The sequence below is a fragment of the Rutidosis leptorrhynchoides genome, chromosome 4 (genome assembly GCF_046630445.1).
Source record: "Rutidosis leptorrhynchoides isolate AG116_Rl617_1_P2 chromosome 4, CSIRO_AGI_Rlap_v1, whole genome shotgun sequence".
Classification (NCBI taxonomy): Eukaryota; Viridiplantae; Streptophyta; class Magnoliopsida; order Asterales; family Asteraceae; genus Rutidosis; species Rutidosis leptorrhynchoides.
The window spans coordinates 236,304,193-236,324,282 of record NC_092336.1 but is presented as its reverse complement, the minus strand read 5'-3'; positions in this window follow the sequence as shown (position 1 = coordinate 236,324,282).

Below are 20,090 nucleotides of genomic sequence, written 5' to 3'. Positions count from 1 at the left end.
GAACGAAGAAAGTGAATTTATAATGGAAATATCCGACAGAGCAATCGAGGCAGATCATCGCATTTAATTGAAGAAATCTTAATCTCCTTATTCACCGAAGAATCAGATCTCACTCAGATTTCAAAGATTTCTTTAAATCCCTTGAATTCCGGAATTCAACCAAGACAACGTCAAAAGTTAAGACGCGCCTTATTTTTTAAATTCAATCGTGACTACGTCAAAAGTTAAGACGAAAATTTTCACTCTTTTGTGATAACTTCACTCGTACGCTACGAATAATCGAATTGTTTTATCGGTAGTACTCAATGATGATAAAATTCTATCTTATCAACTCATATTCGTCATGAAAACATTTTTATTGTTAACCATGACCACCTCACTCAAATTTCGGGACGAAATTTCTTTAACGGGTAGGTACTGTGACGACCCAGAACTTTCCGACCAAATTTAAACTTAATCTTTGAATGATTCGGACACGATAAGCAAAGTCTGTAATGTTGAGTCTCGAAAACTTTGGAACTATGTTCATATGTTCAATTGACCTTTTGATTATTTCCGACGATTCACGAACACTTGTTTGTAAATAAATAAATAAATAAATATATATATATATATATATATATATATATATAAATATAATTATAAGTATATATATATTTATATAATATTTTGAATTAATAAAATATACTTTAATAATTTGAATTAAAATGTAAAATAATATATAGGATAATCAAGTTGTAATTGAAATAAATGTATATATAAATTCTATGTATTGTAATGTTTGAATATTAAATAATTAATGTAAGGTATTATATATGTTACATAATTACTAATATGTAATATTAATGTCTAATACAATAAGTTTTATTAAAAATTAAACTATAGTGTTATATTAATGTTATTACTTTCATTATTATTATTATCAATAGCAATAGCAATATCAATGTTATTAATATATATACCCACATAAAATTTGATTCAGTTAATTAATAATATTAAGATTATCATTAATAATATCTGTATTATAATATATAGTAGTAAAAATTTATGATTTTAATTATTATTGTTATTTTGATAATTAACATTACTGAACTTATTAAGATCATTATTATGGTAATTATTAATATCAACATAATATTATTATTATTAACCTTACTATTATTAATATTAATATTATTATTATTAATATTAGTATTTTAATTATCTTAAATATAATCAGTAAAAATCAATAATATATATATAAATGATAAAGGTACGAATTGATCCTAATTTGTTACACATAACTTTCAAAGCTGTAGCAAGTTTTGTTTTCAGTCTTATGGATTGTACAATTAAATCGTGTAAAGATTAGAAGCAGTTAACAATCTTAATCACTTTTTATTTTTGTCTATTATATTTACTTTATATCGTCCTTAGTATCCAGATTTGTTAACCGTCCACTTCAAGAATCAATTTGAAATAATTATAGATGTTATGTCAGGTAGTGATCACTTTGTATAATTAGAGGAAAACATCACCAAAAATTGATCAACCAAAGCTCAAACTACCATCTCACTTCATCTTTAACCATCAAACCATCAAACAACCATCATCGTTGTCACCCTAAACCGTTCCCATATCTTCTCTCTTTCTCTCTTCCTTGTAAACCACTCTCGTGAATCACCACAAAGAACTCATTGCAGCTGCTACATACTTCTGACCAACTGCTATTATTGTCATTTATGTTGCTGCAGCTAAAGGTACTGTTGTTACTTCTTATTCGATCAATACCCACAACCCATGATGAACTGCTGCATACTATTCGACCATAGCTATAGCTTATAATTATATTTTTCTTTTTGTTGTTGTTCTCCCGGCTGATCGAGCTGCAGCAGAATGCTGCGTTCATTTTTCTATTTCTATTTCCTATTACTCGGATAAACCACCACCTTCATGTTTTCAAACACCATTAATCTGTCTTAAATTATTTTCTTCTTGGTTGTTTTTCTGCTTCGGTTCCCATCATAGAACCCAACTCGTCAAACACTCTTTTGGGGCTGCAGTTTACAGTCGTAAACAATGACACGTACAGCACTTATTCGTAATTGTTTCTGCTTTATTAAAACCTGCTGCTATATACCGAATTGTTTTCAGTTCCTCTAGCAAACCATCATTTTCTTTTTAAGTTTGTCTCAAGACCCACTTGATAATAATATATCAAGTAGTACTTTATGGTGGTGTATTATCCTAGTGTTTTATAGCCGATACTTGCATATTAAAAAAATTAAAGGTGCCAACGTGTTTTATCACTTTTGAGCTAGTGGGACGTTTAAAAAAGAGAAAGTCGACCAAATTGTGCCAAAATATAGAATGAAGATAATAATGATGAACAAGTTAGTATATGATAATGGGATGATGGGGTCGGGTACTTTGGATTCCATATTCAACGAACTTTGTGAATCACTTTTCTTATTTTAAATACAAACTGAGCAAATAATATCGTTGGATCACAGATGGGCCGTTAAATGAAGTTACTTTGCATATTGGGCCTTAGCAACTTCTGTTGGTTCCTATTTCAGTGTAAACCCAAACCGCAGGTTGCTGCATACTTTCGTTTTAATTCTCCTAAACCCAGACTAATCCTCATCATCGAACATCTAACAGATGCATGCCTTCTGTTTCCATTTTGGCGATTAACATCACCCATTTTTCTAGAGCTATTGCTACTGCTATTTGACTTCTAATTCTATTCCTATTATCTATTAACTGGATCGAAGATAAAATGAAGGTGATGATAGGATTGTTAATGATAAAATGAGTATAGTTGTGATTATATGATAATGATATGTGATAGTCTAAGTTATGATTTAATGATGATATTATGATGGTAGAGATAGATGACACATAAAATGATAATCGTGATCGAAGTATTATGATAATCGTGATTTTATGTATTTGATAACGATGATGAGGATGGTACGTTGTTATGATGATCATGATTATGATTATTGATGATAAGCTAGATATTGAGGTATGTAGAAGATGATGAATTGTGTTTTGAATTTTAAAAGATGAAGAAGAAGAAACAGAATCGAACAGTTATAAGAGTTTAATGAGGTTATTAAAACAGAAATGTTATGGCAGAGGAACAGTTTGGGGTGTTAGCGATTTAGCGAGAGGTCTTGAGTTCGAGCCTTATCTAATGCATTTTTTTTTAGGAAAAAGCTTTTAAAGGTGGTCCTCTTTCTTAATATTATTATCATTATTATTATTATTATTATTATTATTATTATTATTATTATTATTATTATTATTATTATTATTATTATTATTATTATTATTTTCAAATCTAATTATTATTATTATCATTATTTTATTATTATTATAATTATTATTTTTACAAAAGATATCTATATAAAAATATATATAATATAATTGTTACATATATTATAAGTATATTAATATTAGATTTTAATAAATTAACTAATATAATATTATTAATATTAATATTATATATATTAAAGTATATATATCACATAAGTATTATAACAAATAATAAGGATATTAATCTATACATATTATAAAATATATATATATATACCTAGTTGATTAATATTACAATGTGTTAATATATATATACATGATATAGGTTCGTGAATCCGAGGCCAACCCTGCATTGTTTAATGTCGTAATTTGTATTTTTACTACAAAATACATTAGGTGAGTTTCATATGCCCTTTTTACTCTTTACATTTTTTTTTGGGCTGAGAATATATGCAAATGCTTTATTAACTATTTTACAATATTTATATGCGTGAGTTCATTTGCTCCCTTTTTCTCTTTACATTTTTGGGACAGAGAATACATGCGCTGTTTTTACAACTGCCTTATTAAATGCTTTTGAAATATATTTGAACTGCGAATACATGAAATGCATTTTATAAATGTTTGACAAGATAGACACAAGCAAAACCTTCCTCGAATGAATTATTATGCAGACAGAAGTTCTGCGGATTATTATTTAATTATGTGGACATGATAATTGCCACAATTGAATTATGTGGACATGATAATTGCCACAATTAAATTATGTGGACATGATAATTGCCACCATTGAATTATGTGGACATGATAATTGCCACCAAGTGATGTGAATGTTATGTATCGAGAGAATGATTTTTATACACAGGTTATGTGTATGATATTTTGTACACGAGGATGTGTACGGTTATGAAGCATTTTTGAAAAATGATTTCGTACACGAGATATGTGTACTGCATTTAAAAGAATTCGCATGTACATTACAGGTGGGTATAGAATTCGGGCCCATTTGTACCATGCAACATTTAAATCTTGTGGTCTACCAAAATGATGAATTTTATTGTTTTATGATAAACCTATGAACTCACCAACCTTTTGGTTGACACTTGAAAGCATGTTTATTCTCAGGTATGAAAGAAATTTTTCGCTGTGCATTTGCTCATTTTAAAGACATTATTTGGAGTCGATCATCGCAATGGAACCAGATGTTGGTGACTTCGTCCAGATGGATTAGGACGGGTCATTTCATAATATTCCGATTATGACGAAAGTTAAACATGTACACAGTACGCAGTTCGTTCTAAACGTCAAGTGACACCAACGGTCATAAAGGCTTCCGGGGATCAAGTTAAGTATGAAATGTCCCGTTCATATTGATTATAAACGTTCCATATTAATTGATTTCGTCGCGAGGTTTTGACCTCTATATGAGACGTTTTTCAAAGACTGCATTCATTTTTAAAACAACCATAACCTTTATTTTATCGATAAAGGTTTAAAAAGCATTACGTAGATTATTAAATAATGATAATCTAAAATATACCGTTTACACACGACCATTACATAATGGTTTGCAATAAGAATATATTACATCAAAAATAAGTTTCTTGAATGCAGTTTTTACATAATATCATACAAGCATGGACTCCAAATCTTGTCCTTATTTTAGTATGCAACAGCGGAAGCTCTTAATAATCACCAGAGAATAAACATGCTTAAACGTCAACAAAAATGTTGGTGAGTTATAGGTTTAATCTATATATTATCAAATCATAATAATAGACCACAAGATTTCATATTTCAATATACATCCCATACATAGAGATAAAATTCATTCATATGGTGAACACCTGGTAACCGACATTAACAAGATGCATATAGAATATCCCTATCATTCCGGGACACCCATCGGACATGATAATTTCGAAGTACTAAAGCATTCCAAATTCCAGAATGGGGTTTGTTGGGCCCGATAGATCTATCTTTAGGATTCGCGTCAATTTGGGGGTCTGTTCTAAAATTCTTAGGCTACCAAGCTAAAAAGGGGCATATTCGACTTCGATTATTCACCCATATAATGTAGTTTCATTTACTTGTGTCTATTTCGTAAAACATTTATAAAATTGCATGTATTCTCATCCCAAAATATTAGATTTTAAAAGTGGGACTATAACTCACTTTCACAGATTTTTACTTCGTCGGGAAGTAAGACTTGGACACTGGTCGATTCACGAACCTATAACAAATATGTACATATATATCAAAGTATGTTCAAAATATATTTACAACATTTTTAATACGTTTTAATATTTTAAGTTTATTAAGCCAGCTGTCCTCGTTAGTAACCTACACTAGTTGTCCACAATTTGATGTACAGAAATAAATCGATATATATTATCTTGAATCAATCCACGACCCAGTGTATACACGTCTCAGGCTAGATCACAACTCAAAGTATATATATTTTTGGAATCAACCTCAACCATGTATAGCTAATTCCAACATTACTGCATATAGAGTGTCTATGGTTGTTCCAAATAATATATATACATGGGTCGATATGATATGTCAAAACATTTGCATACGTGTCTATGGTATTCCAAGATTACATAATATATTAGAATACATGTATAATACAATATAAGTTATCTAGGATATGATTTGTATAGAATTGTTACAATATTTCCCGTAGCTACAACAATCAAATATATCCAATCTTGTTTTACCCATAACTTCTTCGTTTTAAATCCGTTTTGAGTGAATAAAATTGCTATGGTTTCATATTGAACTCTATTTTATGAATCTAAACAGAAAAATATTAGGTTTATAGTCGGAAATATAAATTACAAGTAGTTTTTGTAAAAGGTAGTCATTTCAGTCGAAAGAACGACGTCTTGATGACCATTTTGAAAAACATACTTCCACTTTGAGTTTAACCATGATTTTTGGATATAGTTTCATGTTCATAAGAAAAATCATTTTCCCAGAAGAACAACTTTTAAATCAAAGTTTATCATAGTTTTTAATTATCAAGCCCAAAACAGCCCGCGGTGTTTTTCGTGTTTCCAGGTTTTAAATCATTAAGTTAGCATATCATATAGATATAGAACATGTGTTTAGTTGATTTTAAAAGTCAAGTTAGAAGGATTAACTTTATTTGCGAACAAGTTTAGAATTAACTAAACTATGTTCTAGTGATTACAAGTTTAAATCTTCGAATAAGATAGTTTTATAGTATGAATCGAATGATGTTATAAACATCATTACTACCTTAATTTTAGTAGGTAAACCTACTAGAAATGAGAAAAATAGATCTAGCTTTAAAGGATCCTTGGATGGCTTGAAAGTTCTTGAAGCAGAATCATGACACGAAAACAAGTTCAAGCAAGATTTCCACTCGAAATAAGGTTGTTATAGTTATAGAAATTGAATTAAAGTTTGAATATGAGTATTACCTTGTATTAGAAAGATATCTTACTGTAAATAAGAAAGATTTCTTGAGGTTGGATGATCACTTTACAAGATTGGAAGTAAGCTAGCAAACTTGGAAGTATTCTTGATTTTATGAAACTAGAACTTATAGAATTTATGAAGAACACTTAGAACTTGAAGATAGAACTTGAGAGAGATCAATTAGATGAAGAAAATTGAAGAATGAAATTGTTTTTAGGTGTTTTTGGTCGTTGGTATATGGATTAGATATAAAGGATGTGTAATTTTGTTTACTTGTAAATAAGTCATGAATGATTACTAATATTTTTGTAATTTTATGAGATATTTAATGCTAGTTGCCAAATGCTGGTTCCCGCATGTATTAGGTGACTCACATGGGCTGCTAAGAGCTGATCATTGGAGTGTATATACCAATAGTACATACATCTAAAAGTTGTGTATTGTACGAGTACGAATACGGGTGCATACGAGTAGAATTGTTGATGAAACTGAACGAGGATGTAATTGTAAGCATTTTTGTTAAGTAGAAGTATTTTGATAAGTGTCTTGAAGTCTTTAAAAAGTGTATGAATACATATTAAAACACTACATGCATATACATTTTAACTGAGTTGTTAAATCATCGTTAGTCGTTACATGTAAATGTTGTTTTGAAACCTTTAGGTTAACGATCTTATTAAATGTTGTTAACCCATTGTTTATTATATCTAAATAGATGTTAAATTATTACATTATCATGATATTATGATATATTAATATATCTTAGTATGATATATATACAGTTAAATGTTGTTACAACGATAATCGTTACATATATGTCTCGTTTCGAAATCATTAAGTTAGTAGTCTTGTTTTTACATATGTAATTCATTGTTAATACACTTAATGACATGTTTACTTATCATTTATCATGATTAAACATAGTGTATCAATATCTTAATATGATTCATATGTATTTAGTAAGACGTTGTTATAACGATAATCGTTATATATACCGTTTCGAGTTTCTTAATTCAATAAACTCAATTTTATGTATATAACTCATTGTTAAAATACCTAATGAGATACTTACTTATCATAATATCATTTTAACTATATATATAATCATATATATGTCATCATATAGTTTTTACAAGTTTTAACGTTCGTGAATCACCGGTCAACTTGGGTGGTCAATTGTCTATATGAAACCTATTTCAATTAATAAAGTCTAAACAAGTTTGATTGCTTAACATGTTGGAAACACTTAATCATGTAATTATCAATTTCATCTAATATATATAAACATGGAAAATTTTGGGTCACTACAGTACCTACCTGTTAAATAAATTTCATCTCGAAATTTTAAGCAGTTGGAGGTGTTGATGTATCTTCTGGAAATAAGTGCGGGTATTTCTTCTTCATCTGATCTTCTCATTCCCAGGTGAACTCGGGTCCTCTACAAGCATTCCAATGAATCTTAACAATTGGTATCTTGTTTTGCTTAAGTCTTTTAACCTCACGATCCATTATTTCGACGGGTTCTTTGATGAATTGAAGTTTTTCGTTGATTTGGATTTCGTCTAACGGAATAGTGAGATCTTCTTTAGTAAAACATTTCTTCAAATTTGAGATGTGGAAAGTGTTATGTACAGCCGCGAGTTGTTGAGGTAACTCAAGTCGGTAAGCTAGTGGTCCGACACGATCAATAATCTTGAATGGTCCAATATACCTTGGATTTAATTTCCCTCGTTTACCAAATTGAACAACGCCTTTCCAAGGTGCAACTTTAAGCATGATCATCTCTCCAATTTCAAATTCTATATCTTTTCTTTTAATGTCAGCGTAGCTCTTTTGTCGACTTTGGGCGGTTTTCAACCGTTGTTGAATTTGGATGATCTTCTCGGTAGTTTCTTGTATTATCTCCGGACCCGTAATCTGTCTATCCCCTACTTCACTCCAACAAATCAGAGATCTGCACTTTCTACCATAAAGTGCTTCAAATGGCGCCATCTCAATGCTTGAATGGTAGCTGTTGTTGTAGGAAAATTCTGCTAATGGAATATGTCGATCCCAACTGTTTTCGAAATCAATAACACATGCTCGTAGCATGTCTTCAAGAGTTTGTATCGTCCTTTCGCTCTGCCCATTAGTTTGTGGATGATAGGCACTACTCATGTCTAGACGAGTTCCTAATGCTTGCTGTAATGTCTGCCAGAATCTTGAAATAAATCTGCCATCCCTATCAGAGATAATAGAGATTGGTATTCCATGTCTGGAGACGACTTCCTTCAAATATAGTCGTGCTAACTTCTCCATCTTGTCATCTTCTCTTATTGGCAGGAAGTGTGCTGATTTGGTGAGACGATCAACTATTACTCAAATAGTATCAAAACCACTTGGAGTCCTTGGCAATTTAGTGATGAAATTCATGGTAATGTTTTTCCATTTCCATTCCGGGATTTCGGGTTGTTGAAGTAGACCTGATGGTTTTTGATGCTCAGCTTTGACCTTAGAACACGTTAAACATTCTCCTACATATTTAGCAACATCGGCTTTCATACCCAGCCACCAAAAATGTTTCTTAAGATCCTTGTACATCTTTCCCATTCCAGGATGTATTGAGTATCTGGTTTTATGAGCTTCTCTAAGTACCATTTCTTTCATAACTCCAAATTTTGGTACGCAAATTCTTTCAGCCCTATACCGGGTTCCATCTTCCTGAATAATAAGATGCTTCTCTTATCCTTTGGGTATTTCATCCCTTAAGTTTCCCTCTTTTAAAACTCCTTGTTGCGCCTCCTTTATTTGAGTAGTAAGGTTAGTGTGAATCATTATATTCATAGCTTTTACTCGAATAGGTTCTCTGTCCTTTCTGCTCAAGGCGTCGGCTACCATATTTGCCTTCCCCAGGTGGCAACGAATCTCAAAGTCGTAATCATTCAACAATTCAATCCATCTGCGTTGCCTCATGTTCAGTTGTTTCCGATTAAATATGTGTTGAAGACTTTTGTGGTCGGTATATATAATACTTTTGACCCCATATAAGTAGTGCCTCCAAGTCTTTAATGCAAAAACAACCGTGCCTAATTCCAAATCATGCATCGTATAATTCTGCTCGTGAATCTTCAATTGTCTAGACGCATAAGCAATTACCTTCGTTCGTTGCATTAATACACAACCGAGACCTTTCTTTGAGGCGTCACAATATATCACAAAATCATCATTCCCTTCAGGTAATGACAATATAGGTGACGTAGTTAACTTTTTCTTCAACGATTGAAACGCTTTCTCTTGTTCATCCTTCCATTCAAATTTCTTCCCTTTATGCGTTAAAGCAGTCAAGGGTTTTGCTATTTTGGAAAAATCTTGGATGAATCTCCTGTAATAACCAGCCAGCCCTAAAAATTGGCGTATGTGCTTCGGAGTTTTCGGGGTTTCCCACTTTTTAACGGTTTCAATCTTTGCTGGATCCACCTGAATACCTTATTTGTTCACTATGTGACCGAGGAACTGAACTTCTTCCAACCAAAATGCACACTTTGAAAACTTAGCGTACAGTTTTTCCTTTCTTAACAACTCTAGCACTTTTCTCAAATGTTCTTCATACTCTTGGTCATTCTTTGAGTAAATAAGTATGTCATCGATGAAAACAATGACAAACTTGTCAAGGTATGGTTCACACACTCGGTTCATGAGGTCCATGAACACAGCTGGTGCGTTAGTCAACCCAAACGGCATAACCATAAATTTGTAATGACCGTAACGCGTCCTAAAAGCAGTCTTTGGAATATCATCCTCCTTCACCCGCATTTGATGATACCCAGAACGTAAATCAATCTTCGAATAAACCGACGAGCCTTGTAGTTGATCAAATAAGTCGTCGATTCTCTATAGTGGGTAGCGGTTCTTGATGGTAAGTTTGTTCAACTCTCGGTAGTCGATACACAACCTAAATGTACCATCCTTCTTCTTGACAAACAAAACAGGAGCTCCCCATGGTGATGTGCTTGGTCAAATGAAACCACGCTCTAAAAGTTCCTGTAACTGACTTTGTAATTCTTTCATTTCGCTGGGTGCGAGTCGGTATGGAGCACAAGCTATTGCTGCAGCTCCTGGTACAAGGTCTATTTGAAATTCAACGGATCGATGTGGGGGTAATCCCGGTAATTCTTTCAGAAATACATCGGGAAATTCTTTTGCGACGGGAACATCACTGATGTTCTTTTCTTCAGGTTTAACTTCCTTGATGTGTGCTAGAATGACGTAACAACCTTTTCTTATTAGTTTTTGCGCCTTCAAACTACTAATAAGGTTTAATTTCGCGTTGTTCTTTTCTCCATACACCATTAAAGGTTTTCCCTTTTCACGCATAATGCAAATCCCATTTTTGTAACAAACGACCTCTGCTCTCACCTTTTTCAACCAGTCCATACCAATTATTACATCAAAACTCTCTAACTCGACTGGTATTAAATCAATTTTAAACGTTTCATCCCCCAGTTTAATTTCTCTATCCCGACATATATTATCTGCTGTAATTAATTTACCGTTTGCTAATTCGAGTAAAAATTTACTATCCAAAGGCGTCAATGGGCAACTTAACTTACCACAAAAATCTCTACTCATATAGCTTTTATCCACACCTGAATCAAATAAAACATAAGCAGATTTATTATCAATAAGAAACGTACCCGTAACAAGTTCCGGGTCTTCCTGCACTTCTGCCGTATTAATATTGAAAACTCTTCCGCGGCCCTGCCCATTAGTATTCCCCTGATTCGGGCAATTACTTCTAATGTGGCCCGGTTTTTCACATCTATAACAAACAAAGGCGGCATTACTTGTTTCGCCACTATTTGTTCCTTTAGTTTTGTTAAACTTTGGTCCGTAGACCTCACACTTTTTCGCACCATGGCCAGTTATTTTACACTTGGTGCAAAATGTCATGCAGAACCCATTCTGGTGGTACTCTTCACACCTTTGGCATTTTTGGTTTTTGTTGCCGTTGTTGTTATTGAGGTTGTTGTTGAGATTGTTATTATTGTTGGAATGGTTGTTGTAGTTGTTGTTGTTGGGACGTTTGTTGTAGTTATTGTTAGGATTGCGGTTATTGTTGCGATTGTTGTTGCGGTTGTGGTTGTAATTGTTGTTGTTGTTGTATTGGTGACCCTTGTCACTGGTTTCTTCCCACTTTCTCTTGAGTTGTTTCGTGTTGGCTTCTTCGGCCGCCTGCTCTTTAATTCTTCCCTCAATCTGATTTATGAGTTTATGAGCCATTCTACTTGCCTCTTGTATGGAAGCGGGCTCGTGTGAACTCACATCTTCTTGAATCCTTACTGGTAACCCTTTTACAAACGCGTCGATCTTCTCTTCTTCATCTTCGAACGCTCCCGGACACAATAGGCACAACTCTGTGAATCTTCGTTCATATGTGGTAATGTCGAACCCTTATGTTCGTAACTCCCTAAGTTATACCTTGAGTTTATTGACTTCGTTTCTAGGACGGAACTGCTCGTTCATCAATTGCTTGAATGCCGACCACGGTAGTGCGTAAGCAGCATTTTTTCCTACCTGTTCAAGATAGGTGTTCCACCACGTTAACGCAGTACCTGTGAAGGTATGCGTAGCGTACTTAACTTTATCCTCTTCAGTACACTTACTTATGGCAAACACCGATTCTACTTTCTCGGTCCACCGTTTCAATCCAATTGGTCCTTCGGTTCCATCAAATTCCAAAGGTTTGCAGGCTGTGAATTCTTTATAGGAGCATCCTACACGATTTCTTGTGGAATTAGTTCCACTGCTAGATCCAGATTTATTATTATTTTGCATTGCAGCCTGTACTGCGGCTATGTTCGCAGCAAGGAAAACACGGAAGTCTTCCTCGCTCATGTTCAAATTCTGACAAGTCGCCGGTGCCATTTCCTTCAAAAATAGCCAAAAGAATTGAGTTAATCATATAGAATTTAAGAGTAGTCAATAGTATCTCGTAGCATTATATGAACTTATTTATAAATGCTTTTTCTTCATATTAGCATTTTATAGTTTTAATTCGGGTAATACCTACCCGTTAAGTTAATACTTACTAGCTACTATACAACTCAACTACTACACTTCTATATGAAAAACTTATTACAATAATATTTCGCATTCAAATCTTTATACAATATTTTACAAACATACAATACCACTATTATACATATAGGAAGAAATATAGCACATAATATCTTTGCTACTCGACAGCTATAAAGGCATTTCTAGTTAATACGCAAGTTGTTCAGCAAAAGAAATAAAGACACGTAATTCATAAGTTCAAAAACAAGTCATGCATTTTGGTTTTACTAAGACGACTTCTCATCCTTGGTCTTGTGGAAATTAACCGTTATGACCATTGACTAGGCAGCATGTTGTAATGTCGTCAAAAGGACGAGGGTTTCGTAATGCCCAACAGCCTCGTAGCAATCTAAAAACCTTGTTTCTTACCACAACTACTGAGTCCGTCACTTGAAAGAAGGTTTTATTTAAAAGTTGTAACCCGATATTCTTTTTCTCACTTTGATAAGACGCGAACATCACTAACCCGTAAGTATAACATGCTTCTTTATGTTGCATGTTAGAAGCTCTTTCTAACTCACGAAATCCTATATTGGGATATGTTGAGTCAAAATAGGTTCGTAACCCGTAGCGTAAAATTGCATCTGGGTTTCTCGCACTAAATGCCTTAAAGAAAACTTGGCATAACTTAAAGTCTCCCCAATGTGATATACCCCATCTTTCAAAGGAAAGCCTTTTATATACTAAGGCATACCTGAAATGTCTTTCAAACGTTTGACAAACTAATTTTGTTGTAACTAATTGTGCTGATGAATTCTGCCCGACTCTAGACAAGATTTCATCAATCATATCTCCTGGTAGGTCTTCTAAAATTTTTGGTTGTCTATCCTTAACGTCCATTTTGTGTTTTTATACTGTAAAATAGACAAGGATTAGATTCGTAAAAGATAATTAACAAACAATACAAGCAATTTTTACATAGAACATAAAAGTACAAGCACACTACATTACATATAATACACAACATGATTACAACCCTCTAATCTGAATCACTGATTTCTTCTTCTTCGTACTTGGTTCGTTTTCCTAATTTTCTAGGGATATATGGTGCTCCTCTAATACGAGCCTTCGTTTTCCACAATGGTTTAGAAAAACCTGGTGGTTTAGAGGTTCCTGGGTTATTGTTACAATTTAGGAAATACGGACGTTGTCGATACATATAAAGTTCATCGGGGTTGGAATCAGGTTTCTCTATTTTTATACCTTTTCCCTTATTATTTTCTTTTGCTAAATTAAATTGGGTCGAGGTAATTTCTATAACATCATCGGAATCCTCATCGGGATCAGATTCATCGAAAAATTGGTAATCTTCCCAATATTTTGCTTCCTTGGCGGAAACACCATTGACCATTTTTAACTTTGGTCCGTTGGTTAATGATTTTCTTTTATTTAATCGATTTACTGTAGGTATCAATATTTTTTCCTCCGGAACCTCTTCTTCTTCTGGTTCCTCCTCTTCTGATTCCTCTTCTTTCGGTTCCTATTTTTCCGATTCCTCTTCTTCCGGTTCCACTTCTTCCGGTTCCTCTTCGGGAATTTGTGAATCTTCCCAAATTATATTCGACTCTTCATTATTATTAGGTGAGTCGATGAGATTTGTACTAGTGGTAGACATCTATCACACAATATCAAACACATTAAGAGGTTAATATATCACATAATATTTACATGTTAATAATATATAATTTCCAACAAAAGTGTTAAGCAATCGTTTTTAAAGAAAACACGGTCGAAGTCCAGACTCACTAATGTATCCTAACAAACTCGATAAGACACACTAATGCAAATTTCTGGTTCTCTAAGACCAACGCTCTGATACCAACTGAAATGTCCCGTTCATATTGATTACAAACGTTCTATATTAATTGATTTCGTCGCGAGGTTTTGACCTCTATATGAGATGTTTTTCAAAGACTGCATTTATTTTTAAAACAACCATAACCTTTATTTTATCGATAAAGGTTTAAAAAGTATTACGTAGATTATCAAATAATGATAATCTAAAATATACCGTTTACACACGACCATTACATAATGGTTTACAATAAAAATATATTACATCAAAAATAAGTTTCTTGAATGCAGTTTTTACATAATATCATACAAGCATGGACTCAAAATCCTGTCCTTATTTTAGTATGCAACAGCGGAAGCTCTTAATAATTACCTGAGAATAAACATGCTTAAACGTCAACAAAAATGTTGGTGAGTTATAGGTATAATCTATATATTATCAAATCATAATAATAGACCACAAGATTTCATATTTCAATATACATCTCATACATAGAGATAAAATTCATTCATATGGTGAACACCTGGTAACCGACATTAACAAGATGCATATAGAATATCCCCATCATTCCGGGACACCCATCAGACATGATAATTTCGAAGTACTAAAGCATTCCAAATTCCAGAATGGGTCTTGTTGGGCCCGATAGATCTATCTTTAGGATTCGCGTCAATTTGGGGGTCTGTTCCTAAATTCTTAGGCTACCATGCTAAAAAGGGGCATATTCGGCTTTGATCATTCACCCATATAATGTAGTTTCATTTACTTATGTCTATTTCGTAAAACATTTATAAAATTGCATGTATTCTCATCCTAAAATATTAGATTTTAAAAGTGGGACTATAACTCACTTTTACAGATTTTTACTTCGTCGGGAAGTAAGACTTGGCCACTGGTCGATTCACGAACCTATAACAAATATGTACATATATATCAAAGTATGTTCAAAATATATTTACAACAATTTTAATACATTTTAATGTTTTAAGTTTATTAAGTCAGCTGTCCTCGTTAGTAACCTACACTAGTTGTCCACAATTAGATGTACAGAAATAAATCGATATATATTATCTTGAATCAATCCATGACCCAGTGTATACACGTCTCAGGCTAGATCACAACTCAAAGTATATATATTTTTGGAATCAACCTCAACCCTGTATAGCTAACTCCAACATTACTGCATATAGAGTGTCTATGGTTGTTCCAAATAATATATATACATGGGTCGATATGATATGTCAAAACATTTGTATACGTGTCTATGGTATCCTAAGATTACATAATATATTAGAATACATGTATAATACAATATAAGTTAGCTAGGATATGATTTGTATAGAATTGTTACAATATTTCCCGTAGCTACAACAATCAAAAATATCCAATCTTGTTTTACCAATAACTTCTTCGTTTTAAATCCGTTTTGAGTGAATCAAATTGCTATGGTTTCATATTAAAATCTATTTTATGAATCTAAACAGAAAAAGTATAGGTTTATAGTCAGAAATATAAGTTACAAGTCGTTTTTGTAAGAGGTAGTCATTTCAGTAGAAAGAACGACGTCTTGATGACCATTTTGAAAAACATACTTCCACTTTGAGTTTAACCATAATTTTTGGATATAGTTTCATTTTCATAAGAAAAATCATTTTCCCAGAAGAACAACTTTTAAATCAAAGTTTATCATAATTTTTAATTATCAAACCCAAAACAGCCCGCGGTGTTACTACGACGGCGTATGTCCGGTTTTACGGTGTTTTTCGTGTTTCCAGGTTTTAAATCATTAAGTTAGCATATCATATAGATATAGAACATGTGTTTATTTGATTTTAAAAGTCAAGTTAGAAGGATTAACTTTATTTGCAAACAAGTTTAGAATTAACTAAACTATGTTCTAGTGATTACAAGTTTAAATCTTCGAATAAGATAGTTTTATATGTATGAATCGAATAATGTTATAAACATCATTACTACCTTAATTTTAGTAGATAAACCTACTGGAAATGAGAAAAATAGATCTAGCTTTAAAGGATCCTTGGATGGCTTGAAAGTTCTTGAAGCAGAATCATGACACGAAAACAAGTTCAAGCAAGATTTCCACTCGAAATAAGGTTGTTATAGTTATAGAAATTGAATTAAAGTTTGAATATGAGTATTACCTTGTATTAGAAAGATATCTTACTGTAAATAATAAATATTTCTTGAGGTTGGATGATCACTTTACAAGATTGGAAGTAAGCTAGCAAACTTGGAAGTATTCTTGATTTTATGAAACTAGAACTTATAGAATTTATGAAGAACACTTAGAACTTGAAGATAGAACTTGAGAGAGATCAATTAGATGAAGAAAATTGAAGAATTAAAGTGTTTGTAGGTGTTTTTGGTTGTATGGTATATGGATTAGATATAAAGGATGTGTAATTTTGTTTACTTGTAAATAAGTCATGAATGATTACTAATATTTTTGTAATTTTATGAGATATTTAATGCTAGTTGCCAAATGCTGGTTCCCGCATGTGTTAGGTGACTCACATGGGCTGCTAAGAGCTGATCATTGAAATGTATATACCAATAGTACATACATCTAAAAGTTGTGTATTGTACGAGTACGAATACGGGTGCATACGAGTAGAATTGTTGATGAAACTGAACGAGGATGCAATTGTAAGCATTTTTGTTAAGTAGAAGTATTTTGATAAGTGTCTTGAAGTCTTTAAAAAGTGTATGAATACATATTAAAACACTACATGTATATACATTTTAACTGAGTTGTTAAATCATCGTTAGTCGTTACATGTAAATGTTGTTTTGAAACCTTTAGGTTAACGATCTTATTAAATGTTGTTAACCCATTGTTTATTATATCTAAAGAGATGTTAAATTATTACATTATCATGATATTATGATATATTAATATATCTTAGTATGATATATATACAGTTAAATGTTGTTACAACGATAATCGTTACATATATGTCTCGTTTCGAAATCATTAAGTTAGTAGTCTTGTTTTTACATATGTAGTTCATTGTTAATTGTAACGACCCGAAAATTTCTGACCAAATTTAAACTCTAATCTCTATATGGTTCCGACACGATAAGCAAAAACCCTAAAGTTGACCCGCACTTTTTCGATCTTTCTATACTTATAAGATTAATATTTACATAAATTAAACCTTACCAACATGATAAGCAATCCAAATTGTTGAGACTTATGTTTTCGAAAAGAGTTTTACACAACGTTTGACCGTCTAGTTTGACCGATGATATCACGAACTATATAACATATGATAATTATACGTTTGTGTATATATATGTATATATACATATTTAACATGGTTTATGGATGTTTTAATATCTCATTTTGTATTAATAACAATAAGTTATAAGTATATTTTGAAACTACTAACTTAAGTTTTCAAAACGATAACCATACGTAACGTTATTTGACTTAAATACTTATGACCTATAATGTTTATACATATATCGTATAAGTAATGTATTTAATCACTTTTAAAGACTTAAATACATAAAACAATATAAGTATATTTACAAAAGATAGCTATATTTGAATCCTCGTTCCGTTTTCTCAAAGATTTCTATACGTATACCTAGGGTATATGTACCCGTATCATACGCAGCTTCTAGATGTATTTACTATTGGTATATACCAATAAAAATCTGCTCCTTAGCAGCCTTAAATGATTAAGAAACATGTGAAACCAACCATTTGTCAAGTAGCATGAATTATTTAGCAAGAAAACAAAGTTAGGTATCTTTTTTTCCTTTATAACCTAAAAACGTTTTTATGCATGCACACCATTTCTTCACCCCATTTTCTCATACTTACACTTCCATTTCTCTCTCAAAATACTCTTAACTTCATACTTGATCATCTCCAAGCATTTTCCCCATCATTTAGCTTCAAAAACCTTACTTAAACACCATAAGAAAACCATACAAAAACACTTCAAGAAATCCTTCCAAGAACACCAACTTACTTCCAATCTTTCATCCACTTCCATCACCCTTTTGGTTCTAGGTTCTTACTCCTCTTTTACAGCAACCTTGTCCATGGAACTTGAGGTAGAATCTATGTTCATAACCTTATTCGATTCATATATATATAGCTATCATATTTTGTGGTATACAATTTTAACAACAAGAACATAGTTTGAAAGTTTTCAAACTTGTTTGCAAACTAAATAGATCCTTCTAACTTAACTTTTAAAATACTTCAAGACCTGTAATATAACATAAATATATGCTAATTTAACAAGGTAAAACTTGGTTTTTCAAAGAATACCTTAAAAACTGTTTTTACGACGTCGGAGTGCAACCGGGGACTGTTTTGGGTTGGATAATTAAAAACCATCTTAAACTTTGAATTGGAGGTTTATTTTCTGGAAAAATGATTTTTACTATAAATATGTTAACACATAAAAATTTCATGATTTAATTCAAAGTATAGGTATTTTTAGAAAAATGGTCATTAAATGATATTTTTGTAACAAAAATGTTTAACTTCATAAGTTTCACTAAAGTTTCACCTATGCCGTGTGATTTTGAATACAAACTAAGGTATTTACAGTTCATAGTCTTAAAGAGGGACTCGATCCAAGGAGATGGCAAGTTGAATCAACGAAAACGGAGTTGTAACGAAGAAACTATGACCGAAACAAAATTGGTTATCCAAGACTAGTTTAACTTCGGGATTAATTGGGAAAAATTTATATAAATCACATATTTCTAAGATAACATGATATTTTATATATATGTACTCATAATTCAATTTTATATGGTTCAGGATCACCCATAAACAATACGAGAAGATTAATCATAAGATCCCATGTTTTTACGCAACACGTGATTTGACAACACCGGTACTTTATGTACGCAACACGTCATTTGACAACACCGGTACCGTGGGTCAAGATTAATCTAGACCAATATATATACGATGGGGTTTTTATTTATTTCATTGGGGGTTTATTAAACACCTAAAAATGAACCATTAAAATTGAATTACTAACATCGGACTGCTAACTACGGACTAAGGAATTATTCAAAGTATTAAAAGTATTATAAGTATATATATGTGACGATTGTTTAAAATGAAAATATATTGATATATTATATATGGATAGGTTCGTGATATCAATCGGAGACCGAGTCGAAATTACATATCTTCAAGACAACAGTGAGTATATAGTCCCTTTTAAACTCTAAATATTTTTGGGCTGAGAATACATGCACTGTTTTTATAAAGGATTTACGTTATGGACACAAGTAACTGAAAAATATATTCTACGTTGAGTTGTACCACTGGCATACTTCCCTGTAGCTTGGTAACTAATATTTACGGCGGTATTGTAAACGCGAATCCTGTTGATAGATCTATCGGGCCTGACAACCCCAACCGGACTGGACGACCAGTATTCAA